This window comes from Marmota marmota, unplaced genomic scaffold (assembly GCF_001458135.2).
Source record: "Marmota marmota marmota unplaced genomic scaffold, marMar, whole genome shotgun sequence".
NCBI lineage: Eukaryota > Metazoa > Chordata > Mammalia > Rodentia > Sciuridae > Marmota > Marmota marmota.
The window spans coordinates 14,118,536-14,139,233 of NW_025999941.1; the positions used below are offsets into that span (position 1 = coordinate 14,118,536).

At 39.8% G+C, this 20,698-nt stretch overlaps 1 protein-coding gene across 8 annotated transcripts in view; it reads right to left on the reverse strand.

Annotated features, from left to right (window-relative positions):
- Fhit (fragile histidine triad diadenosine triphosphatase) overlaps nucleotides 1–19,321 on the reverse strand; it is a 1,420,772-nt gene extending 1,401,451 nt beyond the window's left edge. For 3 of the 8 annotated variants that reach the window (XM_048801195.1, XM_048801197.1, XM_048801198.1), the window contains exon 1: nucleotides 19,148–19,320. The gene's annotated coding sequence lies outside the window, so the exon portion shown is untranslated. Of the gene's footprint in view, nucleotides 1–6,575; nucleotides 6,718–18,918; nucleotides 19,090–19,147 lie in introns of those variants that run through there. The other 5 variants (XM_048801199.1, XM_048801202.1, XM_048801196.1 and 2 more) reach the window with 4 other exon arrangements.
- Nucleotides 19,322–20,698: the final 1,377 nt, after the last annotated feature.

The following is a 20,698-nucleotide window of genomic DNA, read 5'->3' on the forward strand; positions in this document are numbered from 1 at the left end:
TTCTGTTAAAAACAAAGAGCTAAAAAGGCTATAAGAACTCTCATTGCTGGTAGTAGTAGAAAGTAGCACATTTGAGGCTGGGGTTGTGTGTGCCTAGCATCTGTGAGGCACTGGGTTCGATTCTCAGCAGCATATATAAATAAATAAAAATAAAGCTCTATCAACAACTAAAAAAATATTTTAAAAAGAAAGAAAGTAGCACATTTGAAGAGGGCTATTTGGTGAAATTCTCCAAGGCCCTCAAGAACAGCCATTCCTAGACCCAGTGATTCCACTTTTAAAAGGAATTCATCTAAGGAAATAAGATATTCATACACACACACACACACACACACACACACACACTTATACACAACCATAAGAAGATGGTTCACTGCAGAATTGTTATATTTAAAATTTTGGAAAAATCTACATGTAAAATCATAGGAAATGAGTGAAGGAAATTATGAAGCATCCAAATCTGAGCAATGTGCAGCTATTAAAAACTGTGCTGTAAAATACATACTCTAGAAAAGTATTCAGTGACACAGAAATGTATTTAGACTCTGTTTTTTTAAAAAAAATTCATTAATTTTTCAGCCAGGCAAGGCAGTGCACACCTGTAATCCCAGCATTTCGGAAGACTGAGGCAGGAGGATCACGAGTTCAAAGCCAGCCTCAGCAACTTAGTGAGGACTAAACAACTTAGTGAAACCCTGCCTCTAAATAAAATATAAAAAAGGTCTAGGGGGCTGGGGCTGTAGCATTTGCCTAGCATGCATGAAGCACTGGGTTCGATCCTCAGCACTACATAAGAATAAACAGATGAAATAAAGGCATTCTGTCCATTTACAACTACAAAAAAAAATTTTTTTAAAGGGCTTGGGATGTGCTTCAGTGGTTAAGCGTCCCTGGATTCAATCCTCAATACCAAAAAAAAAAAAAAAAAAAAAATTTTTTCAGTAAACCTTTTAAGCATCTATCAGGTTCTAGGCACAAATCTGGATGCTGGTTAAAAAGGTCAGTTACAGGCTGGGGTTTATAACAGTGGTAGAGCATTTGCCCAGCTTGTGCAAAGACCTAGGTTCCATCTCCAGCACCACAAAAATAAAGGCCAGTACACAAAAGGATAAAACAGGCAGTACAAAAAAGGATAATCCCACTTTTCTGTGCATTTATAACTAGATTATATGTGTATATATGGAAATGAGAGTAATAATTACCTGTGAGATTACAAATTAAATGTATTTTTGATAAGGAACATATATTTACTTATGTTGTCTTAAATCACAATAAGAGAAACAGGAACAACTTCAATGGATCAGGCTAACAACTCCCAGGATCAAGATATATATCTCACTCATCTCTCTTGTCTATCATTCCTTCTAGGAAGGATAATGCTAGCTTCAGCCACAGCCATTCCATGACCATGAAGGAAAAGCCCAGAGCACTGCAGAAATACTTTCCACATCTCTGACCTGCTGAATAGCCACCTGTTTCTGATTTTGTTGTTGTTGTTGTTATACAGAAGGAAAAGAAAAAAATCCTCTTTCTTTTTTTTTTTTTTTAAGCCATCCTAAATCAGATTTTCTGCTACTTGCAGCTAAAGACATTCTGGCATACTTAATAATACATAACATGTATTATGGAAACATATTAAGTAATAGTATTTACTAATATAATAAATAAAACATGGCAACATACTAACATACTAAATAATACATGGCAGGTCAAGGCTGGCACAAGCAAATCAACTCATTTGTTTTGATCAACCAGAAGAGCTTGAAGACTGAGAGAGTTAACTGTCCCATAAGCTTCCAGCTTTACAGTCTCTTCTCTGAAGCTCCAGGGAAGCAGAGCCCAGTGGAAGCAGTTAGTGAGGATTCCATGTCTACAGGGGATCCCTGCCTGCAGCAAAGGAAAACCAGGGGATCCCTCCCTGCAGCAAAGGAAAACCAGGCAGATGCTACCATAACAAACAGTGTGGCCCAGCACTGCCACTTATGAGAATGTATCCTAAAAAAAGAATCATGGATGTGATTACACACATATACAAATATTCTCTATTAATATATGTCAGGAAAAAATGATGGGGAAAACTAAATGTTAAAACAATTGGGAAATGTTACAGCAGAAAATCCATGTTCTAACAGGGATAAACCATGGAAACAGTGATGACCTGAGAAAATGCATATGAGTGACAACAGGTAACAAAACTATTTATAAAGCATGATCCCAGTTTAGAAAACTAAGAAAACAAATACATACATGTAATTTTTAAAAAGGCTAGAAAGGGCCTATCCTGAAACATAAACAGTGCTATCATCTAAGAGTGTAATGGCAAAGAGATTATTTCTATATCTTTTAAATCTAAAATTTCTTATGCAGCTACCAAGAGGTTTTGTTTGTTTGTGGTGCTGGGGATAGAACCCAGGGCCTCACGAATGCAAGGCAAGCATTCTACACTGAGCCACATTCCAGCCCTATTTTTTTTTTTTAATAGCACCTTCTCATAGATTATTCTGAGCTCTCTGATCAAGATGTTGGACTCATTTGACACCAGATATTTGTTTAATATCGTCCTGTAGATTCAATGGAGTTAATGAGAAACAATTTATTTTTGTGTTTTCAAAATAGACTGATGCTAACAGCTGCAAACTAGTCTACAGAAAATGATTTTAAAAGTTTCATGTTTCTAAGTGAATTTGCATTATATAAATGCAGTATGTTTTCTTTAATTCCATAAATATAGTTTTGATGTTGCCAATTTGAGAAAAATATTGATGTTTCCTTAAATAAATCTATTCTATATTGAAATTCATCAACTTACTTGGAATTGAATGATCTCAAAAACAATAAAAACAAATGTTAATTTGCTGCCATTGATAAAAAGCAAGTCCATTTATATTGTCTTTGTCCATTAGACTTCATTATACAGAGGAAGCAACTACTAAGAAGATATACCATCTAAAGAAATCAGCTGACAGAGTTCAAACTCCCTGGATGGATGGCTTGGATTCATGTCTTTGCCCTACCGCTTACCAGCTGGGTGCCCTTGAGAATTTACTTAACTTCTCGGAGCTTCAGTTTTCTCCACTACAAAACAAGGATAATAACAGTCTCTACTTCAGAGAGTTGCTATGTGAATAAAATGAGAGAATTCATGCAAAGCCCTTGATTTCATGCTTGGCCCATACTAATCCAATAAAATGTAAGGTATCTCCTAACTTGCTTTCAACTCCTGATCATGAACCTGAAAAAGCAGATTTTAAGGAAGCCTCAAAATCCTGGTTTGAGAAACAATGTTTGATATTTAACTTTTAAGTACAGATTTAACATCATTTACTTAGCATTCCCTATAATAAATGAGATGTTTAAGGAAGTGTTGGGTCTTTGAACTACCAGAAATATTCAGCATATGTATTTGAGAAGGTTACTATACTATACACCTCATATTATCTAGTTCTTTCATAAAAAGCACTATTATATTCAAGGTATTGTGAGCGATTATAAAAATGATAGATAGGGGCTGGGATTGTAGCTCAATGTTAGAGCACTTGCCTCGCATGTGTGAGGCACTGGGTTCGATCCTCAGCACCACATAAACATAAACAAACAAAACAAAGGTATCATGTCCATCTACAACCAAAAAAAATTTTTTTTAAATGATAGATTTGGGCTGGGATTGTGGCTCAGCGGTAGAGTGCTTCCTTAGCACAGGCGGGACCTGGGTTCGATACTCAGCACCACATAAAAATGAAGGCATTGTATTGTGTCCATCTACACCTAAAAAATAAATATTAAAAAAAAATTTTAAAAAATAATAGATTATTGCTAACATGTATTTACTGCCTACTGTATACCAGTTTTCATGTATTATCTCATTTATTCCTCCAACTAACCAATGAGGTAGGTTTTTTTGCCATCCCTAGTTTCCAAATGAGGAAACTGAGGACAAAGAGACAGAAAAGTGCTAAGTCAAGATATTATGTTATATATATATATATAAATATAGAAAATAACTGTTATAGTTTATACATTAGGTATCCCCCAAACGCTCATGTGTGAGAGAATGCAAGAAGGCTTAGAAGTGAAATGATTGGGTTATTAGAGCCTTAACCCAATCAGTATATTAACCCCCCCCCCCATAGGATTAACTGAGTGGTAACTAAAGGCAAGTAGGGTGTGGCTAGAATAGGCGGGTTATCAGGGGCATGCCTTTGGGGTATACATTTTCATCTGGTGAGTGAAGTATCTGTGTGTCATGTCCTACCCTCCCTCCCCCCGACGCTTTCTGATCATGTCCTGGGCCACTTTTTTCCACCACACTCTTCCACCATGATGTTCTGCCCACCTCAAGCCCTGAGGAATGGAGCTGACTTTCTGAATGGACTGAATAGACTGAGACCTCGGAAACCATGAGCACCAAAATAAACCTTTCCTCCTCTAATTGTTCTTGTCAAGTCTTTTAGTCACAGCAGTGAAAAAGCAGACTAAACCAATAACACACTATACAATATTATGATATAATAACAGCAATAACAATATCACAGCATCATCATTTAATTCCTGTGACATGACAGATGCAATATCAGATACTCTCCAAACATCCTCTCTTGTGTTTAAAACAACCCTGCACTATTCCTACTTAATGGATGAGGAAGCCAAGGACTTAAGTGAATTACCTATGATAACACAGGGTCCCAGAGTCAGCTATGGCAGAATTACCCTCTGCAGAAGGCAAGAGAAGTGCTCATCAGAGCCCAGATCTTCACTCATATCACATGATATTGAAGAAGAACAGGAATTCAGAATGATCAGACCCAAGCCCTGGCTTCATAGATGTAGAAAGGGAGGACCAGCAAGAGGAAGAGATTTGTGCAAGGCATTGGGAGAGCCAGAAATAAACTCTAGGTCTCCTGATTGTCAGTACTATGCTCTTTTGGCAACATAGTGAGTCCTTCTCATGTTGAGCTGGTTATTTCACATCCTGTGGAAACAGAAACAGAGAGCCCATCCACATCAGAATGATGGCAGCCACCTGTCCTCTCTCCCTGCACTCCCTCCTGACCCTGGAGACTCTAGCATGTGCTTTCTGGAACATTCAGAGCTGCAGCACCATGAATCACTGAGAAGAGCTGAGAAGCCTGGGGAGAGAGCCCCCAAGGACGACAGGAAGCACCCATGTGCTTTCATGATCTGCCAGTGGTCCGTTTCCATTGCGATTCTCCTGAAATAGAATTCAAGATCAAGGGACAAGGAGGGCTTGCTCGGATACATGTGTGTCTCTTTTGTTGAGATAAAACACAACAAAACCCAAGTCTTTGAAAACATGATCTGAATCAGCAAATCACCTGAATTTTTTTTTTTATTTAATGCATATTTTTCTTAGTTTATATATTGGATAAAAATAAACTGTCTCATACAGATTTTTTTAATACAGCTTTGGGGAAACTGAATTTAAAATGTACCTAACATTATGTAATCCTTGAAATACAACAGTTATTTACTCTGCTTTGATTTCTAAGCTTTCTCTTTGATGACAAATATTAATATTTATCATTTTTCTGATGTTGGACTAATGAGAATCTTAAGTGTTTATGAGAAGGCATTTAAATATTACAGTACTGTGAATGTATTTGTTTTCTGATTTATATTCCAGTCTTTTACATCAACCAGCACTTATTTTTTTTTTTTTTTTTTTTGCTAAATTCTGGGTTGTTGTTCATCAACATTTTAATATATTTTACATACTCAAAAATGACATTCTCTATGTTTATTTGATGACCAAAGTGAATATGAGACTTCACCATGTAACACTGTACAGATAAAAGGCTAGTTTTGATTTTCAAAGTGAAAACTAGCATATACATATAAGAATTAGCCTGCAATAAGAGATAGGCAGATTTAACAACACCAATTTCAGATAATATTTGTTGAGGGCTCACTATGTGCCAGGCACTATGTGGGGCATTATTTACATCAATGATTTTACTTATCTTTACAATAACTCTAAGAGCTTGGTAGTATTGTCATCTCCATTTTCCAGAAAGTGAGGTACACAGAAGTTGAACACTTCACTCAAGATAACACAGTAAATGAAAAGCAAAGCCAGCAGTCAGTCCTCAGAGCCAGATAATAAGCTCCCCGTTATGCCTTCCCCTTAAGAGTCTCTCCTTGACTCTCCAGCTTTTGAAAATTCCTATTATTTGCACAGTACAAATAGCCAATCTGCATAGAGTATCCGCCTTCAGGATAAAACCAGGAGATCAACTTTCAGATCTTGATGGCAACAATGAGATAAAATTTGTTCTATCAGAGGCCATGCATTTTTCTATGTACAGACACAGAGCCATGAAAAAGACCAGCAATGTCCCTGTCCTCCTGGAGCTAACTTTCTAGAGAGGGAAGAAAGACAATATTAATATAATAAACAAGGTAATAAATCCAATGAGGAGGAAATGGGAGGCTAAGCAAGCTCAGAGAAATCTTAAGAAAGGTTGAAGTCTAGGACTTGTGTAGATTCACTTGCCTCTACACCCCACATGTCTAACATATAAAATGTCATAATTCTAACATGTAAAATTGTATATTACCTCTTCTTTCCACTAATCAATAGATCCCAAACTGTTCTTCCTCAGTCCTTTTCATTCTGTCCATCTACACCCTCCAGCAAGGGCTTTGCTCTTGATTATCAGTGCCATAAGGCTGAGAAGTCAGATCAGGAAGGATATGCACTTGACAGCACATCCAGAGCAGATATAACAAACACTGAACAGAAGCCAGATAAAGGAAATAAGAAGGAACTGTTAGATACATGGAACCTGGTGTCTGATGAGCAGGTTAACAGGCCTCTGAAGCAGCCTATGAAAATACTACCTTAGAGAGGAATCATCCAAGACTGTAACTGATGTTCCGGCAATATGGAATGACAAAGAAGTCTAAGAGCAGATTCTCAGTAAAGAAGTAAGCCAGGAAAGAAGGTCTGGACATCAAAGAACAAGCCTCCAACCACAGTACCAAAATTCAGGAATAGGACCATTACCTAGATAATTAAACCCCAACTCCATACCTTGACTCCAAGGCCCTAAGTAACTTGGGCATTGCCTATATGGCCAGTCTCATTGGTGCCAGTCCCCACTTTAATACCTACAGTCCAGCCACAGAGATCTTTTTTCATCCCTTTGAGTAGGCAAGCTCCTTCCCATGTACCAGCTCTTCACATGGCTGGCTCCCTCTCATCCATTACTCAGGCCTATGCTTAAATATCAGCACCCTCTCTTATCCTTTTATTAGGTCTCTGCTCAAATCACTGGCCATTTTGTCTAAATAGGTTACCCACCCCTTTCACTATCATACTACTTCACAATCATCCTTCTTGAACTTGGCATTCTATAATAACAAGTGTCTGCTTGCGTGTTTCCCATCTCTTCCATTATACCCCATAAGGGCAGGCACTGTGCCTGCCTTGTTTATTGATAAATACCCACACTTAGCCCAGTGTCTGACCTACAGGAGGCCTCAGTACATGCTTGCTGAGAAAATAAACGATAAATAACAGAATGACTCATACCCAAAGAGACTGGCAAGAATATAGCTGGGGATTTAGGATAGAAATTGGGGTACCAGGCAGGTCAGGTTGCCAAGGCATGTATTGAGTCACATTGAGACCACAGCAGAGCCTGGGTTCAGCCACAATCAGAAGAGCATTGAGGCCCTTGGGTTTCAAGGTTAGAGCAACCTTCAGTATCAAATCAGATTTGTGCCTGGGCCTGTCACCAAAGTATTATACCACACTCCATCTGCCTACTTGATGTAACCAAGATCCCTTCCCCTTACCTACCAATACACCTAATGGGGACCATATACTGCTCCTACCACACTGACAGTCTACTGCCAAGAACTCACAGAAACATAGCCAAACCCTATTAGTAGAAGCTACTTGTGTAGACCCCTCAAATCCACTGCTTAGTATTCATAGTAATGAGACTAGCTAATATGAGCCAAGGCCTTCATATATCCAATATTATTCAACCCTCACATTCATAGGCCATTACTATTATAAATCCCTATTTTAAAGCTGAGGAAACTGAGGCTTAGCCAAGAAATTTGTCCAAGCACATGCATCTGGTAATTAGAAAAGCACATGTTTTGGATTTAATGGATATGAACCTCTGAGCTCAACAATAATAAAAATGTAAAACATAATAGCTGATTAAAATAGCTAACATTTACCAAGTATTTACTTGAAAGGCACTATGCTGACAGATTATCCCATCTAATTCAGACCTACCCATAAATTGGGTATTAAATACATTTTTCAGAGAAAAATAAAACTCTGAAAATAATAATCCTCACCCTATAATATAGTGATAGATAGGCAGACAGAATTTGGAAACTCTAAACAACTCTACTCATTACTTTAAAACAGAAGACATAAAGATCTAGAACACTGTTATTCCAAGGGGGGACCATGAACTAGCAGCTCATGCAACACCTACGAGTTTGTTGGAAATGCAGAAGCTTCTGGTCTCATCAGGACCCTTGCATATAGTTCTAGCCAGTCCTTCACCCACAGGAGTTGGACCCAGCTGTTCTATCTGCACCAGGAAGCCAAACACAGCTAATTCCTCTAGGCCAGTAAAACCTTGGACTGTTGCCTTGTGGAAGTTCAAGAGCCCAGAGGAAGTCTTAGATTACAGGAAGCTTTATCCCCTACTCCAAGGAGCCAAGAGTGGGCCTCAGCTGCAGATTTATCTGTGGCCACTGGCTACTGAAGCTTCCTGACCTTGTTTCTACCCACTAAGCCAGCAGAACCTAACAACTGGGATTTCAAACTGCAATACTCACCTGTTGTTTTTATACCCTGAGTATCATTTTCCCCTCTTCTGAAAGTATCAATACCTCCATTTGAATAGGGTATCACTATGGTTTGGGTATGAGGTGTTCCTCAAAAGCTCATGTATGAGATAATGCAAGAATTCCGATGAAATGTTCAATTATGAGAACTATAATCTGGTGGATTAATACACTTGAATGGATTCACTGGGTGGTAACTACAGGCAAGTAGGGTGTGGCTAGAGGAAGTAGGTCACTGGGAGCATGCCTTTGGGGTTTATATTTTGTCCCTGCCACCTCCCATAAACACATCTCCCTCCCTCCCTGCGCTCGGGCTCGCTCTCGCTCTCTCTCTCTCTCTCTCTCTCTCTCTCCTAGTGGTTGTTTCCTGGGCTGCTATTCTCTGCCTCATCTTGGTCCCAGAGCTAATGGAGCCAGCTGACCATGGATTGAACCCCTGAAACTAGGAGCCAAATACTTTTGCTCCTCCAAATTGTCCTTGAAAGGTAGATTGCTCACAGCAATGCAAAGCTGATTAAAACAGGCGTCTCTCTGTATATCCATGCCAGATATGCAATTCCATGTACATCAAAGTACATGTGAATGGTACCTTTGTTGCTGAGCAATGAGGCATCCCTGCCTATTTCCTTTAGATGAACCTCTCTTCTCCAGGGGTGGGCATATTCCCCAAGACTGGCCAGTCACAGAATCCCCTCCCACTGGGTGCAGAAATAATTCCAAGAGGTTGGCATATGACATGAGGAAGTCCTTCAACCCTTTTTAAATATTGGGATATTATGGGTGTATTTCAGCCCATAAAATTGAGTCTGTCTAAATTTGGTGAGAGAAGAACCCTGGTAACTTAAAATAATATATTATATCTGCTATATCTCATATTAAGAATAAAATGAGGGGCTGGGGTTGTGCCTCAGTGGTAGTGCACTTGCCTAGCATGCATGAGGCACTGGGTGTGATTCTAAGCACCACATACAAATACAGAAAATAAAGGTCCATCAACAACTAAAAAATATTTTTTAAAAAGATTAGAATGAGGCTCCTTTGCCTCCTAAAAGAAATTTATTTACCCCAATTATAGTGCCCAATTCTTTACATAAATTTGACCTGTATGGATATCTTTCTAACCAGTTATTTGTGGCCATGGCTAAAAGGTGAAATCACCCAGAATGGGTCCCATTTAGATCAAATCAGGCGCTTGGGGAGTTTGTGCAAGCCTTAGTACCTCAATTTCAACTACACTGGAGTGTGACCACCTGTTTCTCTAAAATATCCACCTATGATTTTTGAATAACTTATAGTCTGTACCTCAAGGGAGTTCCAAATTAGTATACAAAAGTCAGTAAAAATAAGACCTACCGCTTTCATATGATATAGTGACAGAGACTTAATTTTAATTACACAGATGATTGTAAAAACACAAACTTTCCCTCCTCTTCCACCAGCCACCTTTTTGTTGCTATGTTCCTCTTCCATACCCTCTGCATTTATCCTCTCTCTGGTCCCTGTTCTCTCCTGGATTACTACTACCTTTTCTCTCACCAGGCTCATTCCTGGGAGAGGTTAACAGGAGTTATCAGTGCTTCAGGGTTAAAAACAACCTTATTCTAGCAGGTTCCCACCCCTCCCTCCATCTGTCCTCAGGCTCTGACTCCATACATAAACTGCCTGGCACTGGTTGAACATCCCCTGGCTCACGCAAGCAGATAAGTGTCCTTTAGGTAATGCAGTGTGAAGAAAGTAGCAGAGGGTTTTGTTTTTGTTTTTAAAACTGAACATACCAGAAGACTTCAAGATGTTTAGAAAATGAAAATTTTGTTGTTCCCACACACCACAAACTTCACTGATTAAGTAACTATAGACTGTAGTCTCCCTTCAACTGAAATATGCATGCATTAAGCCTCATGAGGGAGTACTGATACTTCAACATTATCTATGATGGTTTTTAACTCCGGTAACTGTAAGTGTGAGAAACTGGAAAATATACTGAATTTTAATAGAATTCTGATTGTTAATAGAAAGAGGAAAATCCATAACAAGGATGCTAATAAACACATAAGAAGACTGAGTCTTTAATTTCCAGAAAACTGTCAATGAACCTTTTGTGAACTTGAACACCTTGTCAATTTTCTCTTCCACCCATACTTATTCATTACAAGAAAACACTGGCATACCTACAAAATGCCCCTAATATATGTAATTTTTAACTGTATTAAACCCTTTAGCAACAACATTCTTTTCCCCACTCTCTTTTGCTCTCTGTGGAGTCAACAACTAGAAAAATAAATCTACCACATTGTGAAATAACCTTGTGGTAAGTAGAGAGGCTTAGAAAATGAGATTATGGTGTGGGGTAATATAAATTCAGGCTAAGAAAGCTCCTGAACCTTTGACATTAGGTTTTACATACAAATACTCAAACAAATATAAGTGCACTCATTTTCTGTGAAGGAAAAAAATCTTAAAAGAAAGAGGAACTAAACGGGATCAAAATCTGCCACTCCCAAAATATGCCACTTTAGCATCAGGGTTGTTTTGAGCCAGACACAGGGAAAAATAAATAAATAAAACAACTCTGCCCTCCCCCATCTAGCTAAAAACAGGGCATAAATTTCCCTCAGCAAAGGAGACATATTTGTAAAGGTGGTCCTGGCTCCCTCCCAGAGACCAGAAAGGAGTCTTATCTACATAGGGAACCTTACTAGAAACAACCTTTTGTTCCTAGCCATCTTCTCCCAGCTATGCCACACCACTTTTTTCTTTGTCTAGTTTCTCTCCACAGGGCACAGAAGCTCCAAGGTCTCCCCATGGGTTTGGAGTCTTCTTTCCTCTGAAGGCCTCCATGTAAATACATAACAAACAGTTTCTCCTCCTAATCTGGCTTTTGTCAGTTTCGTCTCCAGGGCCCGGGAGCAGAACCTAGGAGGATACAGAAAAGATATTTTTCCTCCCCTACAGTCTCCAATATATTATGAATAATCCAGAAAATTAAAGGTGTTTAATCAAATTAGCCTCATTATTATTCTGCCCTGAAATGGAGAGTGGGATAACTATTTTTTAAAAAGAAAGAAACCAAACTTTATAATAGGCAGCTTAAGTAGTTCATTTCAAGCTATTGCCTTAGAATGTAAGAATAGTATTAGTAAAAGTGGGTTGCATTTTACCGGAACAATCCTTTAAACCTTTTCCATAATACTGTCATGGGCCATGAAAGTTTCTTTTGAACATAGCTTTAATAGGTTTATCCTTTCCCCTCCAGCTATGAAGAATGAAACAAACTAAATACAAGAAAGAGAGAAACAAACTGAAAGTTGATATACCAGCACCTACCTCCCCTCACCCCCTCTAATTTGATCTATTTGGATAAGACTAGCCCCAGGTGATCTAATTGTAGCCAGCACTGAGAACCACTGGTTGGTAAGCAATCCAAATAGATTAATATTACATAAAAAATCAATTTCCATAAGAAGGGAAGATAACTTAAACTCCTACCTTAATAATCAGATATAACATGTTACTTTAAGGATCATAGATTCTTCCTTGAATTTAGAGAGACTCAACTGCACGGTGTGACGTACATCTATTTTCCCATGACAGGGTTCATTACATTATACCCCAAAATATTTAAAGCAAAGGAATTTGAAAAAGTTACAGAAGCAAGAAGGTTCTTCCTCCCTCCCTTTCCTGGAAGCAGGTCATAAAACCCTGGAAGGATTTTATGACCTTCCCATGAAACAGGGCATAAGACCTCTCATAAGAAGTGTCCTCCCTACACCGAAAGAAAAAGAATATCTTGATCTCTGGAAACAAGGGTGATAGCAAAGAATCTAAACAAAGAGCCCATGTTATATTTCCTCCAGTTTACTAACATTAGATCAGACTTTAAAAATCTAATCAGACTTCTTCATAATTATCTCATTTTTATCAAAGTGAGCATGAAAAATACACAGGTTTACCAATTTATTCAGGTCTTCATTTCCTCATGAAGACTCCCATGTTTCACAAAAATTTTATGAAACAAATTTATATTCTTTTCTCGTACTAATCTGTCTTTTGTCATAAGTCTAGGATGAGTGAGAAAAAAAATAGTTCTCCTCCCTTGTATCCGTAATACCCAAGCATTTACAAAGGAAGAAAAAAAGTTCCAGAAATGATATATGGGAGGTAAACAAAAATAGTAGAATTAAAAGTATTAATATATTACACTCAACATTCAAAATATGATAAAGAAATATAAAGCATATGCATAAAGTTGTGATTTTATTAACAATAATAACAGTAAAATCAAAAGCTACCATTTATTGAATGCCAGCTACTGTGTTAAGTACTTTCCAGTGAGGGTTACCTCATTGAAAACTTAAAATACTCCTCAGCAGTTAGAATTATTACTTCCATTTCATATATGAGAAAATTGAGGCAAGATTAGGACACTTTCCCCAGAGTCACACAGATAATAACTCATAAGGCCAAGAGTCCATTCTCTTAACCACTATTATCTCTCACCTGGGCAACTCAAGCATCTTCTAAATACTTGCTACTCAAAATAAAGTACATGAACTAGTAGCATTATCCTATTAGAAATAGAAATACTAACTCTTTGTTCCATTTCAGATCTTTTGAATTAGAATCTACATTTTAAAAGCAGCAAGAGATTCATATGCACATTAATGTTCAAGTACTGTCCTACCAGGTATTTCCACATCAACCATTAACTTTCACAAATTTACTATCCATACCTCATCTATCTTCCAAAAAAAAAAAAAAATCCAAACATTTCATTTCCCCACTTAAGACTGATAAACGATTTCCTAAATGTACTTGGAACAAAATCCAAAATTCTTTTAAGATGTAAATAACTAGCTTGGGCATGGTGGCACGTGCTTATAATTCCAGTAACTCTGGAGGCTGAGTAAGGAGGACCACAGTTTAAGACCAATCTGGGCAAGGTAGGGAGATCCTGTCTTAAAATAAAAAATAAAATAAAAAGTGCTGGGGATATAGCTCAATGGCAGAGTGCCCTCGGGTTTTATCCCCAGTACCTCCCCCCCACACACACACAAAATACAAGTAACCAACTGTGCATATTATCACCCATGCTTGCCTCTGCAGCCTCATCTCACCACTTCCTCCAGCCATTGATTTTTATACCACAAGCACCCAAACCTCTTTCTGCTCATCAAATCCCAACATCTCCTTTCTTTCCTTACTTCTTCCACTGCTAGAACATACCAGCACTCACCACCATTATCACTTCCCTGTTAGCTATATTCATTGCTCTATCATCAGCACATACGGTGGTATCTGGCAGAGCCAGAAGCAAGAAGAATGTGCTGGATACAAGCACATTTAGGATGCCGAGGGCCTCTGCTGTTTCCTTTGCCCATCTGCTCTTTGTTTCTGCCATGATCCTCATTGTTGTTCCTCCTCCCTCCTGCCGCAGTCTGGCTGGGCACAATCAGGAGCCACTTGTCAAAAGAAACTAACTTTATTTTTAGAACCACACACGCCAAACAAAACAGCCTCTCAGGAAAAATCCTCAGAGCCTCAACTGCCACCACCGGCTTTCCACAAGCCTCTCTCTCCCTCCCACAATCCTCCTGCTCTTGAGGCCGATTGGCTGGGTCACGTGGGCGGAGCCAAAAAAAGTCCCCCAATGAGCAGCTCCGTGGTCTGAAAGGGCAGGGAAACAGTCCAATGAGCATCACCGCAGAGGAGCCAATCAGCTAGATGTTGCTGGGGCCGAGGAGCCAATCAGCTAGATGTTGCTGGGGCCGCTGTGAGCCAATCATCAGCTGGCAGCTGGAAGTTTGCTGGCAGCTGGAAGTTTGCTGGGGCCCCTTTGGCTGTGGCTCTCAACATCTCCCTTGTCCTTTCCATCACCTTTTGCTGTGATTTGGATCTGGCATGTCCCCCAAAAGCTCATGGGTTGAAAGCTTGATCCCCACTGCAGCAATTCCAAGAAGTGGTGCTTGAGGAAGTAATTGGATCACAAGGGCACTGACCTCATGAGTGGATTAAGCCATTGATAGCTGAATGGACTACTGGAAGGTAATGGAAACTATAGGCAGGTGGGGCATAGTTGGAGGAAGTAGGTTACTGGGAATGTACCGTTAGGGACTATATCTTGTTGCTGGCCCCTTGTTCGTTCTCTCTCTCTCTCTCTCTCTCTCTCTCTCTCTCTCTCATTCCTGGCTATCATGAGCTAAGCAGCTTTCCTCTGCCACACCCTTCCACCATGATGTTCTGCCTTACCTCAGCCCCAAAGTAACAGAATCAGCCAACCATTCACTGGGATCTCTGAAACCAGGAACCAAAATAAATCTTTCATTCTTTAATTTGTTTATGTCAGGTATTTTGGTCACAGCAATGAAAAGCCATCTAACACACCCCTTTACAGAAACTCACCTCCTATCTACAACCTCATAGCTACTGAAGTTGTCAGCTTCAGAAAGAAGCACTACCGTGTCCATATGAGTATATCCCCTAAATTATTCACCAGCAGGGTGACAACTGTTTCCCTTCATCCTGAGGATCCTGGGATGGGCCCAAGTCCTTCCTAGAGGTAGAGAGAATATCTCACTGACAGAAGTAGGCTTCTTTTCAACCCAAGATTCAAAATCTTTCAACATCAGGGACCTCTCAACAGACAGAACCTAGCCGAAAACTTCACAATCACCCTGCCCACAAAGGAAAACATCACTATGCTAACAAGATGGGTTAGCAAGAGTTGTGACAAACTTCATATATTAAATGTTATGACTAAACTTGCTACTAAGAAAACAAATGGCAAATTATTCTATAAAATAGATATCTGGCTTAAATTTTAATCTCGAGTAAATACAAATTTTCATATACAAAATGACATTAATAATGAAAAACAAGAGCTATTATTTATCTATTTACTGAAATCTATTGAGAATCCAACAATATGCTCAAAGTTCAAATACTTTCTTCTTTACCACCATTCCATGAGGCGTGAATGGTTATTATCCCCATTTCACAGAGAGGAAACCAAGCCTAAAATAAGTCTAAGAGAAAGCTAAGATCTAAAATCACAAGCCTCCACATGACCAACCCCTAGTGCTTTTCTGTTATGTTTTGCTATTTAGAGAGCTTTTTCATCTAAGAAGTCAGAGACATGGACATGTCCAGAGAGATAGACCCTTGGAGGGGGACCTCAAAGGCTGAGATTTTCTTCAGCAATGTTGACGTTGAAAGGAAAGTAACCTCCTACATCTTATATTTCAAAGCTGCATTTCTACATTAAAAGAGAAAACTGAAATTCAAGGAAAAGATGTGGGAAGAGAGCTCAAGGGTGCTTATGAATGCAATTCCACAAATACATTTTCAGTATCTTCTAGTGGTCAGGCAGTGTGCTGGAAGCTGAGTTATCATTGTCACTTAGTAGAATGCTGGGTGACACGGCTTGATGGGGAGAATTCTTGCATAGTGAATCTTTCAGGAATGTTTAGTCAATAATTTACACAACTGTTATGTTATTATCTAATTATGTAGAAATCATCATTCATAAAGGAAAAGTGAGAGTTACTAGCTTATTATCTGTGAATACATAATTGAAGGGCATATGTATGTTTTAAAATCAAAGTTTTGTATGATTCCAATACCTCTTGTACATTTCTGATACCTTATATCAGAGGGTTAGATTTTAATATCTGTGAATGCAAATACAGTATCAGATTGTGTTATCAAGTATCTGAAAGAACAAAATGGAAAAATATGGACAGCCAATACAAGGCTAATTCCCAAAACAGAAATGGAACATATTGAAGCTGCATGTACATACAATTAAAGATAAGGATATATAAACATGTCCTAAAGCAGTCCACCAAATATTTACAGAATGAGGCTCAGACAAGGATATCAAGTAGAAGACAGTATGACCCTGGAAAGGTCACACACCATTCTGTGAAGCCTCCAGAAACCTGCCTCCTTTGAAACAGGATGCTTTTGACACAAGAGCATGAGAGGAAGACTGTATATCACTCCCCTAATTTATAAAATGAAAGAGATAGATGATTTATAAGTTCCTTTCAGCTCTAACCCAGTAAATGGTTTTCACCTCTGTGGCCCTTACACCTCAAGAGACATGAGTATATAAAGATGCTCAAAAGACATTTGTTGAGTTAATGAATTATTACAACCTTACCAATACTAAGAAAAGGGACTTTACAAAATTGGCCCAGTCTGTGGCATAGAAAGAGCAAATTAGTGGGAAAACAATTATCTAAACAACTGCACATGTGGTGCTTCTGCTTGCTGACTGCTGGCAAGAGGAAAATAACCCTGGACTTGGAAATAAGATGCATGGTCTAGTCTCTGAAACAAACCAACCGTGTGACCTTGGGCAAACTGCATTACCACCTGGGCCAGTTTCCCCATCTCTAAAATAAAGGTATTATGAGGCTATATATAGCTAACATTCGTGGAACCTTTACTATATGCCAGGAACTGTTCCAAGATCTTTGCCTTAGACTTAAATGATTTCAAAAGTTTTAAAAGCACTAATGTTTACTGTCTAACTACAGAGGTAAAAAGGTTGGGCTCTCTCTCAGCTCTGAAAGGTGGGGTCTTTTTCTAAGCAGAGATTGTGAAGCACAAGTGGCTACAATTCCAGTACTTCTATTCACTGGCTGGGTTAACATTCTGAATGAGTTGCTTAACCTTCCTGACTTTATTTTCTAATCTGTAAAATAGTTCATTCTTTCTTTCATATAGCTTTTTAAAGGACTGTTATAATAAATGTAATATATATTTAGTAAAATACATATTACTTTTTATTACTAGCTGTGTAACCACGGGCAAACCATCTTCTGCATTTTCTCATATACAAATGGGAGATGCAGTGTTATTAAAAAGAGATCATGTGAACACGCTCTGTAAATTATTGTTCGCTGTTTTTGAAAGAAACGCACATTCTCTAATACTTAGAACACATTATACAATCCTATATCTCATACGCGTAAAAGTATAGATAACCAACAGTAAGAAAAACAAAGAACAAAAATCTTTACTAAACATTTCTCTCTAGTCCCGGCTCAAGCCGACTGGACTCAGACCACGGCAACCAAGAATGCAGAAACACTTGGGAGTTGTAGTTCTGAACGACAGGGCTGCTACACCGAGCGGCTGAAAAAGACTCCAATTCCCAGGAGACACCTCGCCACGCCAAATGGCACGTAGGGAGGTAAAGTACCAGATAGTTTGGACACAAGAGGCAGGACTCCAATTCCCAGAAGCCTTCGCTGCACACACTTCAGGTCATAACATGGAGCGGAAGAGGAACTTTTAGGCACACCTGGCTTAACCACAGGTGAGAGTTTCCACCGTTCTCTGTATTCTAATCCTGGCCCAGCTGGGGTCAGAGCCTTTCTTTAAAAAAAAAAAAAAAAAAAAAGGGTGAGGGGCGATGTATTTTCCACTGGCCCGCAGCACATTTCTGAGAAATCCAGAATAATAATACCAGTTAGCTTGCAAATGGCAAACTTTCACCAACAAGACCTCAATTTAGATTTCGGCTTCAGACAGCATCCTTGGGCCACTTGAGCACTAAGCCCCGCCCCCCCCCCCCCCAGATTAGCACTGTGAGAGGCAGGTCCAAGGTGACACAGCAGAGGCAGAATCTGAACCTACCAGAGGAAGCTGCAAATACAGCTCAAGTTAGTCACTAAGTTGCGGGAGTCCCTTCCACAGCCCCCCAAATATGGATATACCTTTGAAATTCCTATATATTAATCTAAAAATCAAAACCGCAAACATAAAATATAAGTACTGATGAGTTCTCACACAACTAACAAGATGCTTTTTTTTGGGGGGGGGGTCTTTTAAATATCAAATGAGCATTTTTCTCCCCCAAATACTGACTTCTACATGCCCTGCTTTGCTCCTGTCTGGGCACCTCTTCAGACCTTCTTTGGGGGACCCTAGAGTTACGTGTTTAACACAGAACTGTAGGGGCAGGGATTCCTGCTACTTATCTATGACACCGACAAACACTGGATCCAACAGAGAGGCCAGAACCGACTACAGCACAGGTGGCAAAGTAGGTCGGCTGGAGCGACCCCATACCTCAGTTTCCCCACTTATAAAAGGCAGAGGGTGCTGAAGAATTGAGGGGCCTGAGTCCCAAACCCGAGATGTCTCAGCCGGTGGGAGGGTCCTGCGGACAGAGCCTACCGCTCGCGCTAGCCCAGTCCCCGCCCCACTGGGCCGCGGGGGGTCGTGACTCGACGCACGTGGAAATCCAGAACCGCATCCCAGGTACACTGTTCCACTCAGGCTCGCCCCACGCCCCTACCTTCCAAGGTCTTGGCAGCTGGGAATGAAAGAGGGAAGGAGCGCGGGGCTGGAGCGCTACCCGAGCGTGTGCCCACTGGGATGGCCTCCAGAGGGACTTGGGGGTCTGAGTGCAAAAACTCTCTGACAGGGACACAGCCGGGCTGGGACTGCAATTCCCAAACGGCCTCACGGTAGAGGCGGGACCCAAGATGGCCGCTCATCTGGAGACAGGTACAGCGACCAATAGGCGCAGAGCACGCGCCTACACTGGGCCAATCGGAAGCCAGTAGGTAGGAACCCTAATTATTTTTTCACGAAAGAGCAGTTGAGTGAGAATCTCAGAACGGGATTTTTTGTCACAAATCGCACAATCCTTGGCCTTGTCCAAATGAAATAATAAACATGACCTTTTTCACGTGAACGAAAGCCCGCGCTGTGCTTTTGCTTCCCTCTTTCCTCCTAAAATGCGTTTTCTTGCTCCCTCACAACTCCCTTCTGACTGGATCGCCTTTCACTGCCTTTCCCCACTCCCCACTCTGAATCCTTTCTTTTCTTTCCTTTCTTTGTTTTTCTTCCCGGTGTTGGGAATTGATCCCAGGGGCGCTCACCCCTAGCCCTTCATATTTTTGAGACAGGGTCTACCTGAGTTGCCCAGGCCGGCCTGGAACTTGCGATCCTCCGACCTCAGCTTCTGGAATTGCTTTTATCTTTCCTGATTCCTCAAGCCTTCCTCTCTTTATATTTCTATCAAAATACAAGCCCAGAGTTCCTTACGTTGATCCAGTTTAGGACTACACTTTTCCCTCCCTGACATCCCATCAAAATTGCACCACAGTCTCCCTACTTCTCTTCCTTCCCCCCTTTTTCGTGCGATTTTTTTCTCCTTAGCACTTGTCACTACCAAGCACATTGAAATTTGTTTACTTATATCTTTTATTGCCTTACTTGTCCCCTAAAATGCAAGATCTATGTAGATGTGGATTTTGTTTCTTTAAGGTATTTCCAGTACCTAGAAAAGTGCCTGACACACAGTAAATATGTTTTGAATAATTGAAATCTAGAGGTGACCCTTCTCCTCTGATGCAGATCAATTAAATTCATCTCTGACCACCATGGATCCCTAGTACTGGCTCTGTTTTTTAATTTAAAAAAATTTTTTTTCAGTATATTCTGTACCTAATGTCATGTGGATGTGGGAGAAATCACTGATTCAATACCAATTCCTAACCTCAACATTTTCTGGGTCTGGTGGTGTATGAGAAGTAAACTTAATTTTGTAGTAAATGCAATTGCAAATTGCAGAGCAGGTAAATAACTGTCACAGCAGGGACTAGAATCTGGCCTTCAGACTCTTTGCCACTACTAGCCATCACTTCTTAAAAGACACCCCTTCCTTTTCTCCCATCCCCCCTTGCCAATCCTATTTATAAGGAAGAAGAGACATTTGCAAGTCATCTTTTCCATTTTAAAAGGGGAAAACAAAGCGCAATTATACTGGACAAACACTGACATGTGTCCCTACTTTCCCTAGTACAATATTCATTTTATTCTCTTTTTTTTTTCTCTTACT